The sequence below is a fragment of the Pseudophryne corroboree genome, chromosome 4, assembly GCF_028390025.1.
Source record: "Pseudophryne corroboree isolate aPseCor3 chromosome 4, aPseCor3.hap2, whole genome shotgun sequence".
Taxonomy (NCBI): Eukaryota; Metazoa; Chordata; class Amphibia; order Anura; family Myobatrachidae; genus Pseudophryne; species Pseudophryne corroboree.
The window spans coordinates 818,503,161-818,518,745 of record NC_086447.1 but is presented as its reverse complement, the minus strand read 5'-3'; the positions used below and the strand labels follow the sequence as shown (position 1 = coordinate 818,518,745).

Below are 15,585 nucleotides of genomic sequence, written 5' to 3'. Positions count from 1 at the left end.
AGAGCGTCCACAACTATCGCCTGAGGGTCCCATGACCTGGCGCAATATCTTTTTAACTTTTTGTTGAGGTGGGACGCCATCATGTCCACCTGTGGTTTTTCCCAACGGTTTACCAGCATCTGGAAGACTTCTGGATGAAGTCCCCACTCTCCCGGGTGGAGGTCGTGTCTGCTGAGGAAGTCTGCTTCCCAGTTGTCCACTCCCGGAATGAACACTGCTGACAGTGCTAGTACATGATTCTCCGCCCATCGGAGAATTCTTGTGGCTTCTGCCATCGCCATCCTGCTTCTTGTGCCGCCCTGTCGATTTACATGGGAGACTGCCGTGATGTTGTCTGACTGGATCAGCACCGGCTGGTGTAGGAGCAGGGATTTTGCTTGACTTAGGGCATTGTAGATGGCCCTTAGTTCCAGAATATTTATGTGAAGGGAAGTCTCCTGACTCGACCATAGTCCTTGGAAGTTTCTTCCCTGTGTGACTGCCCCCCAGCCTCGAAGGCTGGCATCCGTGGTCACCAGGACCCAGTCCTGTATGCCGAACCTGCGGCCCTCTAGAAGATGGGCACTCTGCAGCCACCACAGTAGAGACACCCTGGTTCTTGGAGACAGGGTTATTAAGCGATGCATCTGAAGATGCGATCCGGACCACTGGTCCAACAGGTCCCACTGAAAGATTCTGGCATGGAACCTGCCGAAGGGAATTGCTTCGTAAGAAGCCACCATCTTTCCCAGGACCCGCGTGCAGCGATGCACTGATACCTGTTTTGGTTTCAGGAGGTCTCTGACTAGAGATGACAACTCCCTGGCTTTCTCCTCCGGGAGAAACACTTTTCTCTGGACTGTATCCAGAATCATACCCAGGAACAGTAGCCGTGTCGTCGGAACCAGCTGTGACTTTGGGATATTCAGAATCCAGCCGTGCTGGTGCAGCACTTCCTGAGATAGTGCTACTCCCACCAACAACTGTTCCTTGGACCTCGCTTTTATTAGGAGATCGTCCAAGTACGGGATAATTAAAACTCCCTTTCTTCGAAGGAGTATCATCATTTCCGCCATAACCTTGGTAAATACCCTCGGTGCCGTGGACAGTCCAAACGGCAGCGTCTGGAATTGGTAATGGCAATCCTGTACCACAAATCTGAGGTACTCCTGGTGAGGATGGTAAATGGGGACATGCAAGTAAGCATCCTTGATGTCCAGGGATACCATGTAATCCCCCTCGTCCAGGCTTGCAATAACCGCCCTGAGCGATTCCATCTTGAACTTGAATTTCTTTATGTATGTGTTCAAGGATTTCAAATTTAGAATGGGTCTCACCGAACCGTCCGGTTTCGGTACCACAAATAGTGTGGAATATTAACCCCGGCCTTGTTGAAGTAGGGGTACCTTGATTATCACCTGCTGGGAATACAGCTTGTGAATTGCCGCTAGCACCGCCTCCCTGTCTGAGGGAGCAATCGGCAAGGCAGATTTTAGGAACCGGTGGGGTGGGGACGCCTCGAATTCCAGCTTGTACCCCTGAGATACTATTTGCAGAATCCAGGGATCCACCTGTGAGCGAACCCACTGATCGCTGAAATTTTTGAGGCGACCCCCCACCGTACCTGGCTCCGCCTGTGGAGCCCCACCGTCATGCGGCGGACTTGGAAGAAGCAGCGGGGGAGGACTTTTGCTCCTGGAAACCTGCTGTTTGTTGCAGCCTTTTTCCCCTACCTCTGCCTCTGGACAGAAAAGACCCGCCTTTTCCACGCCTGTTTTTCTGGGTCCGAAAGGACTGAACCTGATAAAACGGCGCCTTCTTAGGCTGTGAGGGGACATGGGGTAAAAATGCTGACTTCCCAGACGTTGCTGTAGAAACTAGGTCCGAGAGACCATCCCCAAATAATTCCTCACCCTTATATGGTAACACTTCCATGTGCTTTTTTGAATCTGCATCTCCTGTCCACTGGCGAGTCCATAAGCCTCTCCTAGCAGAAATGGACAATGCACTTACTTTAGATGCCAGTCGGCAGATTTCCCTCTGTGCATCTCTCATATATAAGACTGAGTCTATTATATGGTCTATGGTTAACAGGATCGTGTCTCTATCTAATGTGTCAATATTTTCTGACAGTTTATCTGACCATGCAGCGGCAGCACTGCACATCCAAGCTGACGCAATAGCTGGCCTAAGTATAATGCCTGTGTGTGTATATACAGACTTCAGGATCGCCTCCTGCTTTCTATCAGCAGGTTCCTTGAGGGCGGCCGTATCCGGAGACGGTAGTGCCACCTTTTTAGACAAACGTGTGAGCGCTTTATCCACTCTAGGGGGTGTTTCCCAACGTGCCCTATCCTCTGGCGGGAAAGGGAACGCCATTAGTACCTTCTTAGGAATTACCAATTTTTTATCAGGGAAAGCCCACTCTTCTTCACACACTTCATTTAATTCATCTGATGGGGGGAAAAAAATAAGAATTTACTTACCGATAATTCTATTTCTCATAGTCCGTAGTGGATGCTGGGAACTCCGAAAGGACCATGGGGAATAGCGGCTCCGCAGGAGACTGGGCACAAAAGTAAAAGCTTTAGGACTACCTGGTGTGCACTGGCTCCTCCCCCTATGACCCTCCTCCAAGCCTCAGTTAGGAAACTGTGCCCGGACGAGCGTACACAATAAGGAAGGATTTTGAATCCCGGGTAAGACTCATACCAGCCACACCAATCACACCGTACAACTTGTGATCTGAACCCAGTTAACAGCATGATAACAGAGGAGCCTCTGAAAAGATGGCTCACAACAATAATAACCCGATTTTTGTAACAATAACTATGTACAAGTATTGCAGACAATCCGCACTTGGGATGGGCGCCCAGCATCCACTACGGACTATGAGAAATAGAATTATCGGTAAGTAAATTCTTATTTTCTCTGACGTCCTAGTGGATGCTGGGAACTCCGAAAGGACCATGGGGATTATACCAAAGCTCCCAAACGGGCGGGAGAGTGCGGATGACTCTGCAGCACCGAATGAGAGAACTCCAGGTCCTCCTCAGCCAGGGTATCAAATTTGTAGAATTTAGCAAACGTGTTTGCCCCTGACCAAGTAGCTGCTCGGCAAAGTTGTAAAGCCGAGACCCCTCGGGCAGCCGCCCAAGATGAGCCCACTTTCCTTGTGGAATGGGCTTTTACAGATTTTGGCTGTGGCAGGCCTGCCACAGAATGTGCAAGCTGAATTGTACTACAAATCCAACGAGCAATAGTCTGCTTAGAAGCAGGAGCACCCAGCTTGTTGGGTGCATACAGGATAAACAGCGAGTCAGATTTTCTGACTCCAGCCGTCCTGGAAACATATTTTCAGGGCCCTGACTACGTCCAGCAACTTGGAATCCTCCAAGTCCCTAGTAGCCGCAGGTACCACAATAGGCTGGTTTAAGTGAAACGCTGAAACCACCTTAGGGAGAAACGAGTCCTCAATTCTGCCCTGTCCGTATGAAAAATTAGGTAAGGGCTTTTATAGGATAAAGCCGCCAATTCTGAGACACGCCTGGCTGAAGCCAGGGCTAACAGCATTACCACTTTCCATGTGAGATATTTTAAGTCCACAGTGGTGAGTGGTTCAAACCAATGTGATTTTAGGAACCCCAAAACTACATTGAGATCCCAAGGTGCCACAAAAGGAGGCTGTATATGCAGTACCCCCTTGACAAACGTCTGAACTTCAGGAACTGAAGCTAGTTCTTTCTGGAAGAATATCGACAGGGCCGAAATTTGAACCTTAATGGACCCTAATTTTAGGCCCATAGACAGTCCTGTTTGCAGGAAATGCAGGAAACGACCCAGTTGAAATTCCTCTGTAGGGGCCTTCCTGGCCTCACACCACGCAACATATTTACGCCAAATACGGTGATAATGTTGCACAGTTACAACCTTCCTGGCTTTGATCAGGGTAGGGATGACTTCATCCGGAATGCCTTTTTCCTTCAGGATCCGGCGTTCAACCGCCATGCCGTCAAACGCAGCCGCGGTAAGTCTTGGAACAGACAGGGTCCCTCCTGGAGCAGGTCCTTTCTTAGAGGTAGAGGCCACGGGTCCTCCGTGAGCATCTCTTGAAGTTCCGGGTACCAAGTCCTTCTTGGCCAATCCGGAGCCACGAGTATAGTCCTTACTCCTCTCCTTCTTATGATTCTCAGTACCTTGGGTATGAGAGGCAGAGGAGGGAACACATACACTGACTGGTACACCCACGGTGTTACCAGAGCGTCCACAGCTATTGCCTGAGGGTCCCTTGACCTGGCGCAATATCTGTCCAGTTTTTTGTTGAAGCGGGACGCCATCATGTCCACCTTTGGTTTTTCCCAACGGTTCACAATCATGTGGAAGACTTCTTGGTGAAGTCCCCACTCCCCCGGGTGGAGGTCGTGTCTGCTGAGGAAGTCTGCTTCCCAGTTGTCCACTCCCGGAATGAACACTGCTGACAGTGCTATCACATGATTTTCCGCCCAGCGAAGAATCCTTGCAACTTCCGTCATTGCCCTCCTGCTTCTTGTGCCGCCCTGTCTGTTTACGTGGGCGACTGCCGTGATGTTGTCCGACTGGATCAACACCGGCTGACCCTGCAGCAGAGGCCTTGCCTGACTTAGGGCATTGTAAATGGCCCTTAGTTCTAGGATATTTATGTGAAGTGACGTTTCCATGCTTGACCGCAAGCCCTGGAAATTTCTTCCCTGTGTGACTGCTCCCCAGCCTCTCAGGCTGGCATCCGTGGTCACCAGGACCCAGTCCTGAATGCCGAATCTGCGGCCCTCTAGAAGATGAGCACTCTGCAACCACCACAGGAGAGACACCCTTGTCCTTGGAGACAGGGTTATCCGCTGATGCATTTGAAGATGCGATCCGGACCATTTGTCCAGCAGATCCCACTGAAAAGTTCTTGCGTGGAATCTGCCGAATGGAATCGCTTCGTAAGAAGCCACCATTTTTCCCAGGACCCTTGTGCATTGATGCACTGACACTTGGCCTGGTTTTAGGAGGTTCCTGACTAGGTCGGATAACTCCCTGGCTTTCTCCTCCGGGAGAAACACCTTTTTCTGGACTGTGTCCAGAATCATCCCTAGGAACAGCAGACATGTCGTCGGAATCAGCTGCGATTTTGGAATATTTAGATTCCACCCGTGCTGTCGTAGTACTACTTGAGATAGTGCTACTCCGACCTCTAACTGTTCTCTGGACCTTGCCCTTATCAGGAGATCGTCCAAGTAAGGGATAAATAAGAATTTACTTACCGATAATTCTATTTCTCATAGTCCGTAGTGGATGCTGGGAACTCCGTAAGGACCATGGGGAATAGCGGCTCCGCAGGAGACTGGGCACATCTAAAGAAAGCTTTAGGACTAGCTGGTGTGCACTGGCTCCTCCCCCTATGACCCTCCTCCAAGCCTCAGTTAGGATACTGTGCCCGGACGAGCGTACATAATAAGGAAGGATATTGAATCCCGGGTAAGACTCATACCAGCCACACCAATCACACCGTACAACTTGTGATCTGAACCCAGTTAACAGTATGATAACAACGAAGGAGCCTCTGAAAAGATGGCTCACAACAACAATAACCCGATTTAGTTAACAATAACTATGTACAAGTATTGCAGACAATCCGCACTTGGGATGGGCGCCCAGCATCCACTACGGACTATGAGAAATAGAATTATCGGTAAGTAAATTCTTATTTTCTCTGACGTCCTAGTGGATGCTGGGAATTCCGAAAGGACCATGGGGATTATACCAAAGCTCCCAAACGGGCGGGAGAGTGCGGATGACTCTGCAGCACCGAATGAGAGAACTCCAGGTCCTCCTCAGCCAGGGTATCAAATTTGTAGAATTTAGCAAACGTGTTTGCCCCTGACCAAGTAGCTGCTCGGCAAAGTTGTAAAGCCGAGACTCCTCGGGCAGCCGCCCAAGATGAGCCCACTTTCCTTGTGGAATGGGCTTTTACAGATTTTGGCTGTGGCAGGCCTGCCACAGAATGTGCAAGCTGAATTGTACTACAAATCCAACGAGCAATAGTCTGCTTAGAAGCAGGAGCACCCAGCTTGTTGGGTGCATACAGGATAAACAGCGAGTTAGACTTTCTGACTCCAGCCGTCCTGGAAACATATATTTTCAGGGCCCTGACAACGTCAAGTAACTTGGAGTCCTCCAAGTCCCTAGTAGCCGCAGGCACCACAATAGGTTGGTTCATGTGAAAAGCAGAAAACACCTTAGGGAGAAATTGAGGACGAGTCCTCAATTCTGCCCTGTCAGAATGAAAAATTAAGTAAGGGCTTTTATATGATAAAGCCGCCAATTCTGACACACGCCTGGCTGAAGCCAGGGCTAACAGCATCGTCACCTTCCATGTGAGATATTTTAAGTCCACAGTGGTGAGTGGTTCAAACCAATGTGACTTAAGGAACCTCAAAACAACATTGAGATCCCAAGGTGCCACTGGAGGCACAAAAGGAGGTTGTATATGCAGTACCCCTTTTACAAATGTCTGAACTTCAGGTACTGAAGCCAGTTCTTTCTGGAAGAAAATCGACAGGGCCGAAATTTGAACCTTAATGGACCCTAATTTTAGGCCCATAGACAGTCCTGTCTGCAGGAAATGGAGGAAACGACCTAGTTGAAATTCCTCTGTAGGGGCCTTCTTGGCCTCACACCACGCAACATATTTTCGCCAAATGCGGTGATAATGTTTTGCGGTTACATCCTTCCTGGCTTTGACCAGGGTAGGGATGACTTCATCTGGAATGCCTTTTTCCTTCAGGATCCGGCGTTCAACCGCCATGCCGTCACACGCAGCCGCGGTAAGTCTTGGAACAGACAAGGCCCCTGCTGGAGCAGGTCCTTTCTTAAAGGTAGAGGCCACGGGTCTTCCGTGAGCATCTCTTGAAGTTCCGGGTACCAAGTCCTTCTTGGCCAATCCGGAACCACGAGTATCGTTCTTACTCCTCTCCTTCTTATGATTCTCAGTACTTTTGGTATGAGAGGCAGAGGAGGGAACACATACACTGACTGGTACACCCACGGTGTCACCAGAGCGTCCACCGCTATTGCCTGAGGGTCCCTTGACCTTGTGCAATATCTGTCCAGTTTCTTGTTAAGACGGGACGCCATCATGTCCACCTTTGGTTTTTCCCAACGGTTTACAATCAGTTGGAAGACTTCTGGGTGAAGTCCCCACTCCCCCGGGTGGAGGTCGTGTCTGCTGAGGAAGTCTACTTCCCAGTTGTCCACTCCCGGAATGAACACTGCTAACAGTGCTATCACATGATTTTCCGCCCAGCTGAGAATCCTTGCAGCTTCTGCCATTGCCCTCCTGCTTCTTGTGCCGCCCTGTCTGTTTACGTGGGCGACAGCCGTGATGTTGTCCGACTGGATCAATACCGGTTGACCCTGAAGCAGAGGCTTTGCTTGACTTAGGGCATTGTAAATGGCCCTTAGTTCCAGGATATTATGTGAAGTGATGTCTCCAGGCTTGACCATAAGCCCTGGATATTTTTTCCCTGTGTGACTGCTCCCCAGCCTTGCAGGCTGGCATCCGTGGTCACCAGGACCCAGTCCTGAATGCCGAATCTGCGGCCCTCTAGAAGATGAGCACTCTGCAACCACCACAGGAGGGACACCCTTGTCCTTGGTGACAGGGTTATCCGCTGATGCATCTGAAGATGCGACCCGGACCATTTGTCCAGTAGGTTCCACTGGAAAGTTCTTGTGTGGAATCTGCCGAATGGGATTGCTTCGTAGGAAGCCACCATTTTTACCCAGAACCCTTGTGCATTGATGCACTGAGACTTGGTTCGGTTTTCAGAGGTTCCTGACTAGCTCGGATAACTCCCTGGCTTTCTCCTCCGGGAGAAACACCGTCTTTCTGGACTGTGTCCAGGATCATCCCTAGGAACAGAAGACAAGTCGTCGGAACCAGCTGCGATTTTTGCATATTGAGAATCCACTCGTGCTGCCGCAACACTACCTGAGATAGTGCTACACCGACCTCCAACTGTTCTCTGGATCTTACCGTTATCAGGGAATCGTCCAAGTAAGGGATAACTAAAATTCCCTTCCTTCGAAGGAATATCATCATTTCGGTCATTACTTCAGTAAAGACCCGGGGTGCCGTGGACCATCCCTACGGCAGCGTCTGAACTGATAGTGACAGTTCTGTACCATAACCTGAGATACCCTTGGTGAGAAGGGCAAATTTTGACATGAAGGTAAGCCTCCTTGATGTCCCGAGACATCATGTAGTCCCCTTCTTCTAGGTTTGCAATCACTGCTCTGAGTGACTCAATTTTGAATTTGAACCTCTGTAAGTGTTCAAAGATTTTAGATTTTAAAAATCGGTCTCACCGAGCCGTCTGGCTTCGGTACCACAATAGTGTGGAATAATACCCCGTTCCCTGTTGCAGGAGGGGTACCTTAATTATCACCTGCTGGGAATACAGCTTGTGAATGGCTTCCAAAACTGCCTCCCTGTCAGCGGGAGACGTCGGTAAAACAGACTTTTGGAAACGGCGAGGGGAATACGTCTCGAATTCCAATTTGTACCCCTGAAATATTACCTGAAGGATCCAGGGGTCTACTTGCGAGTGAGCCCACTGCGCACTGAAATTCACTGAGAACGGGCCCCCACCGTGCCTGAACTTGTAAAGCCCTAGCGTCATACTGAGGGCTTGGCAGAGGCGGAAAAGGGTTTCTGTTCCTGGGAACTGGCTGATCTCTGCAGCCATTTTTCTCTCCCTCTGTCACGAGCAGAAAAGAGGAACCCTTTTGTCCGCTTGCCAACCAGGACTGCGCCTGATAATACGGCGTCTTATTTTGAGAGGCGACCTAGGGTACATCCCCTTTTTTAAGGCAATACTTCCAAATGCCGTTTGGAATCCCTGACCACTTTACTGGTAGAATACAACGCACTTATACTTGATGCCAGTCGGCAAATATTCCGCTGTGCATCATGCATATATAGAAATGCATCTTTTAATTGCTCTATAGGCAATAATATACTGTCCTTATCTAGGATATCAATATTTCCAGTCAGGGAATCCGACCACGCCAACCCAGCACTGCACATCCAGGCTGAGGCGATTGCTGGTCGCAGTGTAACACCAGTATGTGTGTAAATACATTTTAGGATACCCTCCTGCTTTTTATCAGCAGGATCCTTAAGGGCGGCCATCTCAAGAGAGGGTAGAGCCCTTGTTCTTACAAGCGTGTGAGCGCCTTATCCCCTGTAGGGGGTGTTTCCCAACGCACCCTAACCTCTGGCGGGAAAAGGTATACTGCCAATAACTTTTTAGAATTATCAATTGTCATCGGGGGGAAACCCACGCATCATCACACACCTCATTTTATTTTTCAGATTCAGGAAAACTACAGGAAGTTTTTCCTCACCAAACATAATACCCCTTTTTTGGTGGTATTCATATTATCAGAAAAGTGTAAACATTTTCCATTGCATCAATCATGCAATGTGTGGCCCTATTGGAAATCACGGTCGTCTCTTCACCGTCGACACAGGAGTCAGTATCCGTGTCGGCGTCTGTATCTGAGGTAACGGGCGCTTTAAAGCCCCTGTATGAGACGTCTGGACATGCACAAGCTGAGTAGCCGGCTGTCTCATGTCAACCACTGTCTTTTATACAAAGCCGACACTGTAACGCAATTTCAACAGTACATCCACTCAGGTGTCGACCCCCTAGGGGGTGACAACACTATTACAGACACTCTACTCCGTCTCCACATCATTTTTCTCCTCATACATGTCGACACCAACGTACCGACACACAGGGAATGCTCTGATAGAGGACAGGACCCACTAGCCCTTTGGGGAGACAGAGGGAGAGTTTGCCAGCACACACCAGAGCGCTATAGCTATATATATATATATATATATATATATATATATATATATATATATATATATATATATACATACACACACACACACACAGGGATAACCTTATATAAGTGTTTTTCCCTTTATAGCTGCTGTATTGTTTATACTGCGCCTAATTTGTGCCCCCCTCTCTTTTTTAACCCCTTTCTGTAGTGTAGTGACTGCAGGGGAGAGCCAGGGAGCTTCCCTCCAACTGAGCTGTGAGGGAAAATGGCGCCAGTGTGCTGAGGAGATAGGCTCCGCCCCCTTCTCGGCAGCCTTATCATCCGTTTTTTTTATATGTTTTGGCAGGGGTTAAATGCATCCATATAGCCCAGGAGTTATATGTGATGCATTTATTTTAGCCATATAAGGTTTTAATCGATTTATTGCGTCTCAGGGCGCTGCCCCCCCAGCGCCCTGCACCCTCAGTGACCGGAGTGTGAAGTGTGCTGAGAGCAATGGCGCACAGCTGCGGTGCTGTGCGCTACCTTATCTGAAGACAGGATCGTCTTCTGCCGCCGATTTCACCGGACCTCTTCGCTCTTCTGGCTCTGTAAGGGGGCCGGCGGCGCGGCTCCGGGACCCAGGCTGAACCTGTGATCGTCCCTCTGGAGCTAATGTCCAGTAGCCTAAGAAACCCGATCCACTCTGCACGCAGGTGAGTCCGTTTCTTCTCCCCTTAGTCCCACGATGCAGTGAGCCTGTTGCCAGCAGGTCTCACTGAAAATAATAAACCTAAACTAAAACTTTCACAAAGAGCTCAGGAGAGCCCCTAGTGTGCACCCTTCTCGTCGGGCACAGAAATCTAACTGAGGCTTGGAGGAGGGTCATAGGGGGAGGAGCCAGTGCACACCAGCTAGTCCTAAAGCTTTCTTTAGATGTGCCCAGTCTCCTGCGGAGCCGCTATTCCCCATGGTCCTTACGGAGTTCCCAGCATCCACTAGGACGTCAGAGAAATTAAGACGCCTTTTCTTCGAAGAAGAATCATCATTTCGGCCATTACCTTGGTCAAGACCCGGGGTGCCGTGGACAATCCAAACGGCAGCGTCTGAAACTGATAGTGACAGTTCTGTACCACAAACCTGAGGTACCCTTGGTGAGAAGGGCAAATTGGGACATGGAGGTAAGCATCCTTGATGTCCAGAGACACCATATAGTCCCCTTCTTCCAGGTTCGCTATCACTGCTCCGAGTGACTCCATCTTGAATTTGAACCTTTGTATGTAAGTGTTCAAGGATTTCAGATTTAAAATAGGTCTCACCGAGCCGTCCGGCTTCGGTACCACAAACAGCGTGGAATAATACCCCTTTCCCTGTTGTAGGAGGGGTACCTTGATTATCACCTGCTGGGAATACAGCTTGTGAATGGCTTCCAATACCGCCTCCCTGTCGGAGGGAGACGTTGGTAAAGCAGACTTCAGGAACCGGCGAGGGGGAGACGTCTCGAATTCCAATTTGTACCCCTGAGATACTACCTGCAGGATCCAGGGGTCCACTTGCGAGTGAGCCCACTGCGCGCTGAAATTCTTGAGACGGGCCCCCACCGTGACCGAGTCCGCTTGTAAGGCCCCAGCGTCATGCTGAGGACTTGGCAGAAGCGGGGGAGGGCTTCTGTTCCTGGGAAGAGGCTGCCTGCTGCAGTCTTTTTCCCCTTCCTCTGCCCCGGGGCAGATATGAGTGGCCTTTTGCCCGCTTGCCCTTATGGGGACGAAAGGACTGAGCCTGAAAAGACGGTGTCTTTTTCTGCTGAGAGGTGACCTGGGGTAAAAAGGTGGATTTCCCAGCCGTTGCCGTGGCCACCAGGTCCGATAGACCGACCCCAAATAACTCCTCCCCTTTATACGGCAATACTTCCATATGCCGTTTGGAATCCGCATCACCTGACCACTGTCGCGTCCATAACCCTCTTCTGGCAGAAATGGACAGCGCACTTACTCTTGATGCCAGAGTGCAAATATCCCTCTGTGCATCTCGCATATATAGAAATGCATCCTTTAAATGCTCTATAGTCAATAATATACTGTCCCTGTCCAGGGTATCAATATTTTCAGTCAGGGAATCCAACCAAGCCACCCCAGCACTGCACATCCAGGCTGAGGCGATTGCTGGTCGCAGTATAATACCAGTATGTGTGTGTATATACTTTTTAGGATATTTTCCAGCTTCCTATCAGCTGGTTCCTTGAGGGCGGCCGTATCAGGAGACGGTAACGCCACTTGTTTTGATAAGCGTGTGAGCGCCTTATCTACCCTAGGGGGTGTTTCCCAACGCGCCCTAACCTCTGGCGGGAAAGGGTATAATGCCAATAATTTTTTAGAAATTAGCAGGTTTTTATCGGGGGAAACCCACGCTTCATCACACACTTCATTTAATTCATCCGATTCAGGAAAAACTACGGGTAGTTTTCACACCCCACATAATACCCTTTTTTGTGGTACTTGTAGTATCAGAAATGTTCAAAACCTCCTTCATTGCCGTGATCATGTAACGTGTGGCCCTACTGGAAAATACGTTTGTTTCCTCACCGTCGACACTGGAGTCAGTGTCCGTGTCTGGGTCTGTGTCGACCATCTGAGGTAACGGGCGCTTTAGAGCCCCTGACGGTGTTTGAGACGCCTGTACAGGTAATAACTGATTTGCCGGCTGTCTCATGTCGTCAACAGTCTTTTGTAAAGTGCTGACACTATCACGTAATTCCTTCCATAAGACCATCCAGTCAGGTGTCGACTCCCTAGGGGGTGACATCACTATTACAGGCAATTGCTCCGCCTCCATACCATTTTCCTCCTCATACATGTCGACACAACGTACCGACACACAGCACACACACAGGGAATGCTCTGATAGAGGACAGGACCCCACTAGCCCTTTGGGGAGACAGAGGGAGAGTTTGCCAGCACACACCAGAGCGCTAGCTATATATATATATATATACAGGGGTAACCTTATATAAGTGTTTTTCCCTTATATAGCTGCTGTATAGATTTATCTGCCAAATTAGTGCCCCCCCTCTCTTGTTTTACCCTGTTTCTGTAGTGCAGGACTGCAGGGGAGAGTCAGGGAGCTTCCCTCCAACGGAGCTGAGGGAAAATGGCGCCAGTGTGCTGAGGAGATAGGCTCCGCCCCCTTCTCGGCGGCCTCTCACGCTTTTTTAAGGAAAAATTGGCAGGGGTTAAATGCATCCATATAGCCCAGGAGCTATATGTGACGTATTTTTTGCCATCTAAGGTGTTTTTATTGCGTCTCAGGGCGCCCCCCCCCAGCGCCCTGCACCCTCAGTGACCGGAGTGTGAAGTGTGCTGAGAGCAATGGCGCACAGCTGCGGTGCTGTGCGCTACCTTATTGAAGACAGGACGTCTTCTGCCGCCGATTTTCCGGACCTCTTCAGTCTTCTGGCTCTGTAAGGGGGCCGGCGGCGCGGCTCTGGGACCCATCCATGGCTGGGCCTGTGATCGTCCCTCTGGAGCTAATGTCCAGTAGCCTAAGAAGCCCAATCCACTCTGCACGCAGGTGAGTTCGCTTCTTCTCCCCTTAGTCCCTCGGTGCAGTGAACCTGTTGCCAGCAGGATTCACTGAAAATAAAAAACCTATACTTAAACTTTTTCACTAAGCAGCTCAGGAGATCCACCTAGTGTGCACCCTTCTCGTTCGGGCACAAAAATCTAACTGAGGCTTGGAGGAGGGTCATAGGGGGAGGTGCCAGTGCACACCAGGTAGTCCTAAAGCTTTTTCTTTTGTGCCCAGTATCCTGCGGAGCCGCTATTCCCCATGGTCCTTTCGGAGTTCCCAGCATCCACTAGGACGTCAGAGAAACTACGGGTAGTTTTTTCTCTCCAAACATAATACCCTTTTTAGTGGTACCTGTAGTTATATCAGAAATGTTTAACACCTCTTTCATTGCCTCAATCATGCAGTGAATGGCCTTAGTGGGCATCAGGTTTGACTCATCGTCGTCGACACTGGTGTCAGTATCAGTGTCGACATCTGGGTCTGCTTGAGGTAGCGGGCGTTTTAGAGCCCCTGACGACCCATGCGACGCCTGGGCAGGCACGAGCTGAGAAGTCGGCTGTCCCACATTTGGCATGTCGTCGATTTTCTTATATAAGGAGTCTATACGTGCACTCATTACTTTCCATAAGCCCATCCACTCAGGTGTCTGCCCCGCAGGGGGTGACATCCCTTCTAAAGGCATCTGCTCTGCCTCCACATCATTATCCTCATCAAACATGTCGACACAGCCGTACCGACACACCGCACACACACAAGGAATGCTCCGAATGAGGACAGGACCCACAAAAGCCCTTTGGGGGGACAGAGTGAGAGTATGCCAGCACACACCAGAGCGCTATATAATGCAGGGACTAACTGAGTTATGTCCCCTATAGCTGCTTTTTATATTATATATATATATTGCGCCCAAATTTAGTGCCCCCCCCCTCTCTGTTTTTACCCTGTTCTGTAGTGTAGACTGCAGGGGAGAGCCAGGGAGCTTTCTTCCAGCGGATCTGTGAAGGAGAAATGGCGCCAGTGTGTCTGAGGGAGATAGCTCCGCCCCTTTTCCGCGGCCTATTCTCCCGCTTTTTTCTGGATTCTGGCAGGGGTATTTACCACATATATAGCCTCTGGGGCTATATATTGTGGTATTTTTGCCAGCCAAGGTGTTTTTATTGCTGCTCAGGGCGCCCCCCCCCAAGCGCCCTGCACCCTCAGTGACCGGAGTGTGAAGTGTGCATGAGGAGCAATGGCGCACAGCTGCAGTGCTGTGCGCTACCTTGGTGAAGACTGATTTCTTCTGCCGCCGTTTTTCCGGACCTCTTCTTGCTTCTGGCTCTGTAAGGGGGACGGCGGCGCGGCTCCGGGACCGAACACCAAGGACTGGGCCTGCGGTCGATCCCTCTGGAGCTAATGGTGTCCAGTAGCCTAAGAAGCCCAATCCGGCTGCAAGCAGGCGAGTTCGCTTCTTCTCCCCTTAGTCCCTCGCTGCAGTGAGCCTGTTGCCAGCAGGTCTCACTGAAAATAAAAAACCTAAAACTATACTTTCTTTCTAAGGGCTCAGGAGAGCCCCTAGTGTGCATCCAACCTCGGCCGGGCACGAAATCTAACTGAGGCTTGGAGGAGGGTCATAGTGGGAGGAGCCAGTGCACACCAGGTAGTCAAATCTTTCTAGAGTGCCCAGCCCCCTTCGGAGCCCGCTATTCCCCATGGTCCTTACGGAGTTCCCAGCATCCACTAGGACGTTAGAGAAAAAGAAATTGTACCATTGGATGTATAGCACATCCTATGGGAAGATTCAATGAACAACGGATTGGGGGTACACCCTATACAATGTGTATGATGTATAGTTCCACACACTATACAATGTGTATGATATATAGTTCCAATCCATGTCAGAATAATATATCACACAACAGATCATGTAAACCAGAGAATTATTGGACTGTGTATCTGTGGGCATCCACTAGTCATATCCAGCAACTAAAACTGCTACAATTTGGAATTCATTTTTTATCCTCCAGAATAGAAGACAACCCTTCAATTAGCTAAACCCTTAATCTATAGTTTGGGTCAATCAACCTACACATTTACCCCTTACGGACTTCATACAAAACAGTAGAACATTAACAGCTATACAAGTGTAACAATCACTTCTGTTTACAAAACGATACACAAACTGCAGGTTCATAGACT

General features: G+C 49.7%; 1 protein-coding gene across 1 annotated transcript in view; it reads right to left on the bottom strand.

The window, feature by feature from the left end:
- Positions 1-15,585, bottom strand: part of CCT4 (chaperonin containing TCP1 subunit 4) — a 55,087-nt gene that overhangs the window by 25,342 nt on the left and 14,160 nt on the right. The gene's annotated exons all lie outside the window — the stretch shown is intronic.